We start from the raw sequence: 14,235 nt of genomic DNA, 5'->3' as shown, positions 1-14,235 counted from the left end.
CTCTGTAGATGGTGGAAAAACAAAGTTAAGTGACATTACTGCTACTACTATTTAGCATTTCTATAGCGCTGCAAGGCATACGCAGCGCTGCACAAACATCTGCACTGAGACTGAGACATAGAAACCAAAAGAAAGAAAGAAAACATACTTGCTTGATCCTGGGTAGTTCTTAGGAACTTCTGAAGAACCTGAAAGACAAAATTTTGAGGAATCAATTTCAGGAAAGAAAATCAGTTTTGAAATCTACATAAAGTAGCAGATATAATGGAAGAATATAAATACTTATCTGATGTTCTTTTGGTTATGTTGGATATTTCATGTACCGTACTTGAAACATTGTTAGGGAGAGGAAAGACCAGTAGGAAAATGGAGGTGATGATTCCCCTATATGAAACTCAGGTGAGATGCTCGTGAGACCTCACTCTATTGTGTACTATTCTGGAGTCCGCACCTTCAAAAAGATAAAAATAGGATGGAGTCAATCCAGAGCGTGGCTACTAAAATGGTCAGTAGTCCTTGTCATAAAGTGTATGAGGACAGACTTAAAGATCTCAATATGTATACTTTGGAAGAAAGGCGGAAGAGGGGAGATATGATAGAGACATTCTTTTTCGACTAAAATGAAGCTCTGGAATGAGGGGGCATAGGATGAAGGTGAAAGGGAATAGACTCAGAAGTAACCTGAGGAAATTCTTCTTCATGGATAGGGTGGTGAATTTGTGGAATGGCCTCCATATGGAAGCGGTGCAGACAAAAACAGTATCTGAATTCAAGAGAGCTTGGGACAAGTACATAGGATCTCTATGGGAGTGATAGGGAGAGTAGATGGCATGGACGGACAGACTGGATAAGCCATACGGTCTTTATCTGCCTAAGTTTTTCTCTGTTTCTATGTAATTAGAATACATATAATTATTATCAATGATAACATCTAGGACAAAGTTTGCAATGCAAACAGAAGATCCTCTACATCAGTAGCACAAAATCCAAGAAAGGTAGAGGATCACACAAATGACCACCAGCCGTGGGGAAGGTACAAAAGCACTTCTTTATTCAAAAACACCAGCTTTAGGGACCCAACACGAGCTGTGTTTCGGTGGACACTGCCACCCACTTCAGGAGTTATAAATAAGGCTCTAAATGCTCTCCAAAAATGATTTGTTACAGCACCCTGGTTTAAGGTGCTTTATAAGTATCTAGACCAATAAACAAATAACTCTCTGTATTCAGCTTTATTTATATGAAAACTGCATCACATTCAACAAATTCAAGAAGGAAATTTAGCATTTTAAGTCAAGGCAAAGCTTTAGGCATTTGCCATCATCAGTATCATTTTGAAATAACAACCACTGTATGATTGATGTGTTGGCAATCAAGCGATTATATAAATCAGGCAGTTTCATAAACTCAGTAGTTTAATACAAAAGTCAGCAAGATGCAGCTTAATATGCCTCTGCTTTATATCTTAAATGAGACTCTTGATTAGACTGACATGGCTTGGAATATCACTATGGGGACCTATGTTTTTTGCTAACTCTTCCATTCTTTGGTCTGTTGGCTAATGTAGCATCACTATATGGATCTTTCATATTCCCTATATTTAGGAATGTGAAGTGGTGCTATTAAGTAACTTGTTATTTGATGAATAAGACATGTTGGTTAACAAAAGTATATTTTATTCCCTTTAAAAAAATAGAATTGTTCAGATATAGATAACTCCAGACTCTGGAACACTATTTTCTATGGGCCTGATATTCAGCAAGTGGCGGGCAGTGCTTTTCCTGTCCACCGCCGGCATTAAACCCAGATATTCAATGCCAGGCCGTTTCCAGTGACTAGTATTGAATATCTGAGGGCCCTTTTACTAAGCTGCGTAGGTGCCTACACGCACCCAATGCGTGCCAAATTGGAGTTACCGCCCGGTTACCATGTGAGACCTTACCGCTAGATCAATGGCTTGCGCTAAGGTCTCAGACCCAAAATGGATGCGTGGCAATTTTCATTTTGCCGCATGTCCATTTTTGCCAAAACACCCAAAGCACACGTCTACACTACCCAAAGCACATATCTACACTACCGCAGGCCATTTTTTAGCACATTTTAGTAAAAGGACCCCTGATTTAAAAAAAAACAAAAAAACACTAAACAGTTAACTGGTTAAGCCGATATTCATTGCTAACCGGTTAACTTTCTATCTGTCAAAGATAGGCCTGCTATTTATGCAGCCTATTTTAACCACTGAACATAGCCAGTAAAGCACTGAATATTCGCCCCTAACCAGCTATTTCGCACAATACACCCAATTAGCGGCTAGCTGCTAACCACGGATATTTAGCAGGAGATAACCAGTTATCTCCTGCTGAGTATCCGTGGTTAGGTACCAATATGCTATTTAACTGTTCAGCGGCAATATCTGGCCAGTTAAATAGATTTGAATATCGGGGAGCATGCGTTTCTTTCAACTGTACCCCATGCAACTGCTGTTAGATTTTGTCTACACTGTTTTGGTTGCCATGCTAAATCACTTTTCATTACATTGTGCTTCCTTTGTATTGCTAATTTCATGATAAGGTAACAAATGGACTAATGGACTATCAGTGCCCCTAATACCACCAAGAGAATATTCAGATGCTATTTTGCTCTAGAAAAATATCAATCTCTGTAACAGTTCTGGTTCTAAGCTGTGGTAAAAGGGGGCCTATAGTAGTGTCAGCCCATGTTTTTTATGCACGCTGAGGCCTCTTTTTCCCATAGTGGTGTGGGGTTTAGGGAAATGGCCTTGCACTAATCACAGGGATTGGTGCACAGCCATTTCCAGGGAAGCCCTTACTGCCACCTATTTAGATGACAGTACGGGCTCCTGCGCTAACCTGACAGTAACCGAGAAGTACACAGTGCTGCTCGATTACTGCTGGGTAAGCCTCGGTGCTACAAAAATACAAAATATTTTTGTAGTGCCAAAAATGGCGCAAGGTGGAGGTGCGAACTCCCACCAGGCTCATGCGGTAGCCTGGTGGTAGTTCCGAACTGGTACACGGCAATCCCTTTGTAAAAGGGCCCCTAAATTTGTCTTCTCACTTGAGAATCATGATTTACCTAACGTAACATCTTCATCCCATGCCATTCGTCATGGAACTTATAGGCTGTTTGCCTTTTTACCTGTGGAGAAAACTTCCTTTAGATCAGGCTTCTTGAGAGTACAGGTTTTCTTCCCAGGTCAGAACTGGAATTTTTAGCTGTTGTTACATTTTTAGTTGAACAGATATATTTGGTAGGTTAATACCTGAAAATGAGTTTTTTTTAAAAATTAAGATCCATGTTGCTGTTTCAACTGATCTCTCTGCTCATGTTCCAGCTACTGAACATGTCGAAGCCCTCTCCAGCCCATCTTAAACCGGATTGCCATATATGGGACACAGACCGTACAAGTCTGCCTGGCACTGGCCTTAGTTCTTCAAAGCCAGAGTCGCCATCTAAGAGTCACACACACACACATGCAGCCATTTCAGGTTGGGGTTTTTTTTATACCACCCATTTTCTAATTAAAAATCCTCTGTGTTCATTCCATGCCTTTTTGAATTCCATCAGCATTTTTGTCTCTACCACCTCCCTCAGGAGGGCATTCCAGGCATCAAATACCCTCATCATGAAGAATTTTTAACGCAAGTAAGCATCAGCCATTCCATAAGACCATATATATATATATATATATATATATATATATATATATATATATATATATAATTCCATCATGATCATTTTTAGTGGAATTAGGAAAGGTACAAAGGGCAACAAAAATGATAAAGGGGATGGGACAACTTCCCTATGAGGAAAGGTTAAAGCGGTTAGGGCTCTTCAGCTTGGAGAAGAGACGGCTGAGGAGAGATATAAAAGAGGTCTATAAAATGAGTGGAATGGAATGGGTAGACGTGAATCGCTTGTTTGCTCTTTCCACAAATACTAGGACTAGAAGGCACGCAATGAAGCTAGAAAGTAGTAAATTTAAAATGAATCGGAGAAAATATTTCTTTACTCAACGTATGATTAAATGCTAGAATTTGTTGCCAGAGAATGTAGTAAAAGCAATTAGATTAGTGGAGTTTAAAAAAGGTTTGTACAGCTTCCTAAAAGAAAAGTCCATAAGCCATTATTAAAATGATTTGTGGAAAATCCACTGCTTATTTCTAGGATAAGCAGCAGAAAATGTATTGCACTGTTTTGTGATTTTGCCAGGTACTTGGCCACTGTTGTAAACAGGATGCTGGGCTTGATGGACTCTTGGTCTGTCCCAATATGGCGATAATTATGTATTTATGTTATGTACTTAGAGTATGATGCCTGACGAGAAAGAGACTTTCACACAATGGTACAGTGAGAACAAACATACAAAGTTTGATTTACAAAAAGAACTGGCCTACTGTAAACAGAATGTTTATATTTTACAAAAGGCCTTTGTCCTGTACAGACCAAAAGTTATGAAAATGACGGAGAGGGCTATGAAAGCAGACATAGAAGAAATACCGGGGTGTGGGGCAGTGACCCAAAGGAATTGTACAGACCCACCCATTCAAATACATCACACTTGCTTCCATATGTATGGCCATGTTCAGGTTCATGTGCTTAAAACTGAGAACTATAGCTCTGCCATTGGCTGACAATGTTCATTGGCACACAGTGCGATATTCAATTGCTAGTTTCCATTGGTTGATGTAAACTGAGGAACAGTGCCGTAGCGAGGGTGCCTGACACCTGGGGTGGGTCGCCGCTGCGCTCCCCCCCCCGGGTGCAGGGCACAGCGCCCCCCTCCAGAGCGCTTCCCACCCCGAAACGCACCCTACCTTTCAGCGGGGGCAGGCGGGAGGGCCGATCCGCCCCCAGTGCACGTCACTGGGAGGTGCGTCGGCTCTGCTGCTTCCCTGCTTTCTCTGCCCCGGAACAGGAAGTAACCTGTTCTGGGGCAGAAAGAGCAGGGAACCAGCGAGCCGACACTCCCCCCCCCCCAGTGCGTGCACCCGGGGCGGACTGCCCCACCACCTCCCCTTCCTACGCCACTGCTGAGGAAAAAGAATATACACAAATTAGGCATCCTCTAAAGGTGACGAAATGCAGGTGGGTGGCTATTTTCTCAATGATTATGCCATCGTTAAGGATGAGTGCACTGTCTTTGAATTTAACAAGTGTTTTTACCACGCCTGTACAACCTGATGTGATTCTAAAAAACAGAATATGCTGACTGGCACCACCTTCCGGTTTCTCAACCACAAAATGCAGTGCAAGGCAGATTACCTAAAAGATAAAAAGTTTAAGATCATCAGTATTTGGGACATGAGTGGGACAGCTTGGTTTAAACAGATAGGGAATATGTGGCCTTTAGTTCCATGAGATGCCCTTTTTGGAGGCAGAATGAATGCCGTGTGTCTGTAGTAACAGGTTAAACTGGTTGAGAAAATACACTATTATGATTTTACCAGCCTGTACCCTTTTGTCAATAAAACTAAAGAATATCCAATTGGTCACCCCCAAATCATTTATGAAAATTTCGGTCCCCTCTCAGATTATTTCAGTCTTGTGAAATTCAAGGTGTTCCCTCCACATGGACTCTTTTCCCCCATACTGCCTGTTAGGTTGCATGGTAAAACTCATATTTCCATTGTGTTGCATGTGTACCATAATGGGTCAATGGGAGAAATGCATCCATGATGTTGGTGAGAGAGCCCTGGTGGGGACGTGGTGTACAGTAGAATTAGAAATGGCTATCACTAAAGGGTACAGGGTAGGCGAAATCTACAAGTTCTGGCATTTTGAACAAACATCTGCACAACTCTTTGCAGAATACATAAACATGCATCTATGTCAAAAGCAAGAAGCATTGGGGTTTCCTCAGTGGTATTCTGGTGCTGAACAACAAAACAGGTACATAGACGATTTCTATCAGAAAGAAGGTGTGCTTTTACACGCTGATCAAATAACCACGAACCCTGCAATATGACAAATTGCAAAACTGTTCTTAAACTCATTGTAGGGGGGAAGTTTGGTCAAAGAAGAAATCTACCTACCACAAGCGTTGTGAGAGACCCTGATGAACTGTTTATGTACGTTTTCCCCCAAATACACCGTGTCATCTTGGGATCCTATAGATGATGTGGCTTGCGTCATAAGGAAGCACGTGAAGGAACTTTGTGCACTACCAGGACTAACATCATAGTCTCTTTTATAACTGTGCATGCCTGACTAGAGCTGTACAGGATTCTTGATACTTTAGAAGAACATTGTCTTTATCATGACACAGACTCTGTGATTTTTGTGAGCAAGGAGGGTTAGTGGAATCCTCCTTGGGGTGACTAGTAACGAGTAAGGTCCCTAAGGGTAAGCATATCACGTGGAGGGGCATAATCGAAAGGGGTGCCCAACTCTTCCTGAATACATCCCGGTGAAGGCACAGAGAAACCCGTATTATCGAAACAAGATGGTCGTCCATCCTTCGTTTTGATAATACAGTCGGGGACGCCCAAATCTTGGCATTTAGGTCGTTCCTAGAGATGGTCATCCTTAGACTTGGTCGTTTCTGATTTTTGGCGATAATGGAAACTAAGGACGCCCATCTCAGAAATGATCAAATGCAAGCCCTTTGGTCATGGGAGGAGCCAGCATTCGTAGTGCACTGGTCCCCCTGACATGCCAGGACACACACTGGAGGGCACTGCAGTGGACTTCAGAAAAAGCTCCCAGGTACATAGCTCTCTTATCTTGTGTGCTGAGCCCCCAAAACCCACTCCCCACAACTGTACACCACTACCGTAGCCCTAAGGGGTGAAGGGGGGCACCTACATGTGGGTACAGTGGGTTTTTGATGGGTTTTGGAGGGCTCACATTTACCACCATCTGGGTCAGCCTCCCTGAAGTGCACTGCACCCACTAAAACTGCTCCAGGGACCTGCATACTGCTGCGATGGACCTGAGTATGACATTTGAGGCTGGCATAGAGGCTGGCACAAAATATTTTTAAACTATTTTTTTGAGGGTGGGAGGGGGTTAGTGACCACTGGGGGAGTAAGGGGAGGTCATCCCCGATTCCATCCAGTGGTCATCTGGTCAGTTCAGGCACCTTTTCGTGGCTTGGTCGTAACAAAAAAAGGACCAAGTAAAGTCATCCAAGTGCTCATCAGGGACGCCATTTTTTTCCATTATGGGTTGAGGACGCCCATGTGTTAGGCCCGCCCAAGTCCCGCCTTTGCTATGCCTCTGACACGCCCCGTGAACTTTGGTCGTCCCTGCAACAGAAAGCAGTTGGATACGCCCAAAATCGGCTTTCGATTATGCTGATTTGGGTGACCCTGGGAGAAGGACGCCCATCTTCCGATTTGTGTCGAAAGATGGGCGTCCTTCTCTTTTGAAAATAAGCCTGAGAGTCTGTCTCAGCCAGTCCTAAATCATACAGGTACTGATTATCCAGCGGGGAGACCAATCTGAAGGTAAAACGAATCACACACAACAGTGAAACAGCAAGAAAATAAATTTTTGCAGTCTACTGGAGTCAATTATGGATAATGATTCAAGGGTGTCGGCGGCTGAACAAACCAAAATATCCATCCAGCAAAAAGGAATTGTCAGAAACAATGCCTGGTGGCTCACTGAATCTCGTGTACTTAAAAAAATTCAAAGTGTCATATATGATAAACGGGTTTTAGTTTAAAATTTTAGTACACTTCCTTACGGATACTGTTTATGTCGACACTTTCTGTGTAATGTGCTCAAAAACTTCTTTGTATATGTTTTACTTAACTATTTAAAAATTGCATTCTTTCTAGATGAATACTGTTAGAGCAAAGCAATATCTGTATAAAACGTGTGCTCAAAAAAAACTTATTTGCATGTGCTTTACTTAACTTTTTAAAAATTTTATTCTTCTTAGGTTAACACTGCTACAGCAAAATAAAGTATTGTTCTGCAATTATCTTCATTTAAGAAGAAAAAACTTTGTTTATCTGTAACTTTTCCAGTGAATAAAATACATATTGTTCACGTGATCCTTTTCCAAAATGCCCGGAAGCTGCCCATACATTTTATTCATGTGACCTATTTCTGTCTTACTGCAGCTGGTCGAGCTGGTGAGAGGAGGGAGGTAGTGCTGTCCTCTCTCTTGTGCTGGGGGGGGGGGGGTTGCTGATCCAGAGGTGGATCATCTGCATCATCCTCGCTATTGCTTTCCTCTCTGGCTTCTTCCTCAGGCTCTGGTATGCAGTAGGTAATTGCCAGGTTATGCAGCATGCAGCATGCAGAAAGCTATACAAATATCACACACTTTGGAGGGGTTGTACAGGAACTCCCCCCAAACTGATCCAGGCAATGGAACCTCGATAACTGCCCGTGTGCTAAACTGGGTATCAGTGTAGTTCTCCTCTGCAGATCCCTGCAGGTTGATGAGGGGCATCATTATCCATGGTTGGAGGGGATAGCTATGGTCACCTGCATGAAAGGGAGGAGAGATATTAGAGAAATTATGCACATCTCTAATGTGTGTATCAGCATACCCCAACAGTGTTGGCTATAGTATCTTCCAGTCCACAGGGGCATTGGTACCCATGTACCTGCAGGAAGAAACGGAGAGATTTGGTACGTGCTTAGAAAGTTGTAGGTTGTACTGTGGATCTCACCTAGCAGCCATCCCCCTGCAATCTCTCCATTCTGAAAGGCCTCATAGAAACCCAATTGGCTAACGATGTAGACATCATAACAGGAGCAATGTTAATTTACCACACTCATTGGTTATTTGGTATGCATTGCAAACCACTTGCATATTTAATGAATGGTATGGCTTCCTGTTTCTATAGGGAAAGCCCCCCCCCCCCCCCAAAAAAAAAAAAGTAACCCCCCTAGAGTTTTATTTTTTTGCTGTTTTCTCAGCAACCACTATTGGGCTCATTTTCAAAAGAGGACATCCATCTTTCGACATAAATCGGAAGATGGACGTCCTTCTCTCAGAAAGGTCCAAATCGTTATAATCAAAACCCGATTTTGGACGTCTTCAACTGCAGTCCGTCGCAGGGACGGCCAAATTTCAAGGGAGCATGTCAGAGGCATAGCGAAGGCGGGACTTGGGCATGCTTAACACTTGGACGTCCTTGACCTATAATCGAAAAAAGCAAGGATGTCCCTGATGAACACTTTGTATATTGGACATTTTCACCCGGACATGTTTTTCTTATGGCTAAGGCACAAAAAGGTGCCTGAACTGACCAGATGACCACCGGAGGGAGTCAGGGATGAACCTCCCCTTACTCCCCTAGTGGTCACTAACCCCCTCCCACCCTCAAAAAACATCTTTCAAATTATGTCGTGCCAGCCTCTATTCCAGCCTCAGATGTCATACTCAGGTCCCTGGAGCAGTTTTAGTGGGTGCAGTACACTTCAGACAGGTGGACCCAGCCCCATACCTCCCCCTACCTGTTACATTTGTGGAGGAAACAGTGAGTCCTCCAAACCCACCATAAACCCACTGTACCCACATCTAGGTGCCCCCCTTCACCCATAAGGGCTATGGTAGTGGTGTACAGTTAGGGGTAGTGGGTTTGGGGGGCTCAGCATACAGGGTAAGGGAGCTATGTTCCTAGGAGCAATTTATGAAGTCCACTGCAGTGCCCCCTAGGGTGCCCGGTTGGTGTCCTGGCATGTGAGGGGGACCAGTGCACTAGAAATGCTGACTCCTCCCATGACCAAATGGCTTGCATTTGGTCATTTTTGATATGGACATCTTTGGTTTCGAAAATTGCCGAAAATCAGAACCATCCATGTCTAGGGACGTCCAAATCTAGGGACGGCGAAATTTGAGGATTTGGACGTCCCTGACGGTATGAAAGATGGACTTCCATCTTGTTTTGAAAATAAGGGTTTCCCCACCCCTAGATTTCACCATTTTGCAAGGACGTCCAAATCGCAACTTGGATGTCCCTTTCGAAAATGCCCCTCCATGTTACCTCACACTTAACCAGTGTATAGCCTAGTCAGTCACTTGGGGGCCCAAACAAAGGGCATCTTATTTATAAGTCACCTATGCAGAACCATGTCAAAAACCTTGCTGAAATCCAAGTACACCACATCCAAACACTGCACTGATCCACTGTGTGGTCACCCAGTAAGAAAAATTAACCAAATGACTGGCAAAACCATACTGCCATACTGGATCCTGAAACTGTACTATCCTGTTTTAGCAGAATACAGTTCACTAACCTCGTCGTCCACTCCCTTGGAATGGGCGGGGGAAAATAAACTAAATTTGGACTCAGCTTGTGCAAGGAGAGACAAACTCAGTCAAGAATTTGGTTAACAAGGCATCTATTTTGCATAGAAAACAGAAAAACTTCATTTAAAACATTTATTCTACCTTCAGCAGTGTGTATTTTGCAGACATGGAAAATGTACTGACTGGTTTCTATCTTTTGCAGGACAGATTTGGGGATCCAATTTGCTATGCATGCATCAGATAAATATTATACAAGAACCAAACATTTAAGATTTACTTTCTTGAACTGTAATCTTTCAACCTGTCACCATAAGAAAATGATCCTTTGTGTCAACTTTTTGTTGTTTTGCAGGTCCCTGACCCATTGCCACCTGGTAAGTATTAGTTTTTCTCTATTTCTTTTTAAGTTACCACTTAGCTGGATAAGCAAACGTGTGTTGATTCTCTTTGACGTCTGCCTTGCGTTGGGGCCCAATAACTGTGCTTCACACAGGATCTTCCTTCACACGGTGTTCTTCACCCTACTCCTCTCTCTTAAATAAATAAACGTGAGGCAAAACCCTATCTCCTTAACCTAAACTCCTTTCCCCTTTAATTAGGTGTCATTTAAAATGAGAAACAATTTCACTGGGCCTCCAATAACTAACAAAATTAAAATAATTTTATTCCCTCTCTGTCCACCCCTGATCTCACTATAATTTCCCTGAGCTAGTGAGCGCACCTCATGTATTCACCAGTCTATCTCACCTCACACCGCAGCCACTCACTTTCCAACCAACCCCAAACTCCACCTTCACAATCTTCCACTCTCTTCCCAATACTTCCTTTGTCACCAAACCTAGCCAATCAGTCACTTCCAATTCTTCCCACTCAACAAAATCTGCCTTTCAATCCCAGTCACTGCCACAACACAGAAACACACCCTCTCACCTCTGCAGTCACCCAGCGCTCTGCCAACTGCCTCACCAGCCGTTACCTGGGAGACGGACTCTCGGCTTGGGGTTCCGAACCCAGCCAGCCAATCCCTAGTCCTGCTCAACATTCCGAATCTCCCTGCTGACAAGCGGAATGTTGAGCAGCACTACTCAATCTCCATTTTAATTTAAAATTTCCCATAGGGACTAATGGGAAAATCAAATAATCAAACAAAAATCACCTTACTTTTTCCTCAAACCAGTTCAAAATACCCTGTATAATCAACGTTCCCATTCCCAATTAAACAATATTTTTAAAATTTAAAAATCCCTATATTTAACCCCCGCCACACAACAAACCTCAAAACCCCCTTTTAAAAATTCCCAAAAAATGTAAAACCTATTTCAAAAATTTTAATATCCCCCTCTGAATCTACCCCGTTGAATTTAACCAATTAACCCCTTAGAATCCACAGCCATCAAAAACTCCCCCCCAAAATATTAAAATTCAGAAACCAACCTGCTAGAAAAATCAAGAAAAATCCCTAGTATCCAAACATGCAAAAATAATTTCAAAAACTTAAACCGCTGAATTTTTTTAAAAATCAAAAACGCAATTTATGCAAATTTTTTAAAAACTAATTTAAATTCCGGGTTTAACAACCCCTTACCTTGAAGTAGAATTTCCTCTCACGCAAAGACCCCTGCAGATTCCGGTCTTCGAAGTCTCCAAACAAAAACGGAAACAAAAAAAAAAACTTCCATAACCGGCCCAAAATCTAGGCCCCGGCTTTGGCCTACACACGAAAATGCGCGCCCGCGATTCGTGCATGAGGCGCGCCTCATGCACACGCCTGCACATCATCGGCCATCTTCTTCGTCGGGATGCAGGCCTTTCCCCGCATTGCTGCCTTCTGCAGCGCTCCTCTTTAGCCCTGAAAACAGGCCCAACAACCCACACGCCCGGGGACGTGCCCAAGCATCCCTGGGTGACAGAAAAACTTCCGCGCTGCCTCCTGCAGTCCACAACCACCGCACCAGCCCCCGACGATGCCGGCACTGCCCCTAGACTCCCGGAGACGTGCCAAATCGCCTCCGCGGAAAAAAAACGCACCGCTGCCCCAGGCGGGATCTCCTTCGCCGCTCTCTCTCTCCTTTCGCGCCCAAACTCCTAAAACACAGCGTTGTCTCCCCAGTCAGCGCTCCGCTACCCAAAAACAACCCAAAATGGGCCCGGAAATTTCCAGCTTACCTCCGCTCTCCCCAGACCATCAGCACATCCAGCCCCAACCTAAAAATGGCCCAGAACGGCCCCAACATCACCCTGCAGATGCCCTGTCATCTTAGCCACCTCAGTAAGACCATCTAACGGCCCCGACACTGGCACTGCACCCCAAGATGATTCCCCAGGTAAGTATTTATTTTTTCCCTTAACCCCCCTGTTACACAAAAACTTTCCTAAGTTCATTCAATACCCTTGGATGTATTCCATCTGGTCCCATCACTTTGTCTACTTTCCGTTTACTTTAGTTAGGTCCTCATGGGCATAGTCTTCTGAAAATTCTTTGAGGTCAACCTCAATTCAATTCCAATTCCAATTTCTCCCAAGTGCTTCATTTGTGAACACCAAAAAGAATATTTGCTATGCAATTCTGCTTTTTCTTACTCTGTCTCTGCATATTTCTCTTCATCATCATCTGAGTCTCACAATGTCACTTTAGTACATTCTCCTGTCAGTAACTCATCAGGACAAGTTGAAAAGTGAACATTCATAGTGTGACAAAATGACACATTTCCCCTTCCTCCATCTCATGCATATCTGTTGGGGGAAGTCGTGTGAAAAGACATGACAAAGTGTTTCTCATTAGGATAATAGAAGCTGTTTGAGGCAAGTACCTTTTTGTGAGAGAAAGAGAAAGCATACTTTTGTGTGTGTGTGTGTGTGTGTGTGTGTGTGTGTGTGTGTGTGAGAGAGAGAGAGAGAGAGAGAGAAGGGAGAAACAGCAAACCTGTGTGTCTACCTTTTAGTGTGAGAGAACACATGTGTGCTTTTTTGTGCATGACAGCATGTGTGTACGCCATTTTGTGTGTGTGTGAGATAGCGTGAGTGTGCCTTTTGTGAGAAATAGGGAGCGTGAGTGTGCCTTTTTGAGAGAGTGCATGTATGCGCTTTTTTGTGAGACAGAGAGAGAGAGCACATGACTGTGTGCCTTTTTGAGAGAGCACATATGTGTGTGTGAGACAGAAAACATGTGTCTGTGCATGCACCTTTTTGTGTGTGTAGGAGAGTGTGGTGTATGCGCACCTTGGTGTGTGTGTGTGCATGTGTGAGAGAGAGAGAGAGAGAGAGTGAGTGAGCATGTGTGAGTGTCTTTAAATTTCTAGTACTAGAGCTAGGGAAAACAAAAAGCTCATCAGCAAAAAAAGAGCTTTAAAAAAACCCCCTGCTGTAAAAGTTTCAAAACTAGTCCAGAAAGTTAACCAGCAATATATCCATTTGCTGTAAAAGCCAGATAATTATTTCAGCTTGAAATAAGCCTCTTCAAGAACGTAATAAACTGATCTTCCAACCCATGTTCAGCCTGTCTGCTGTCTCAAGCTTCCTTACTATGACCCAGAATTCTAAATGTACAAGTTTGCCTGATAATGTTTTGTGGTAGTGGTGGGTTCTTTTTGCCCCCCCCCCCCCAACTAAGGGAGCTGTGCTACCCGTTCGGGGGACTGTGGGCCTAGGTGCCTATTTGGTTGGGATAAAGGACTTAGCCCTGCCCATAGGAGTCAACTTTTCAAAGTTATAGAGAGTGCTAAACCCAATGGATATTACCTCTTCCTGGACATAGTCAAGGAGTTGTTCAATAATTCGGGTTGCTCAGCTCAAGCACCCACAGAGCTAGCTCATATGGTCTTGCCCAGCTAGAGAAGGAAGTCTTTGAAGGTCAGTCAGAGCTGCATAAACTGAGGGATGGGGGAGGTGCTTAGCCAGAAAGAAAAACTTTTTGTATGGGGAGGTACTGGTAGCATATTTTTTAATATGAGATCTGGTACAGCACAAGGCAAATACTGCCCTGTGTTGGGCAGACA

This window comes from Microcaecilia unicolor, chromosome 2 (assembly GCF_901765095.1).
Source record: "Microcaecilia unicolor chromosome 2, aMicUni1.1, whole genome shotgun sequence".
NCBI lineage: Eukaryota > Metazoa > Chordata > Amphibia > Gymnophiona > Siphonopidae > Microcaecilia > Microcaecilia unicolor.
Note: the sequence above shows the minus strand (reverse complement) of the source record.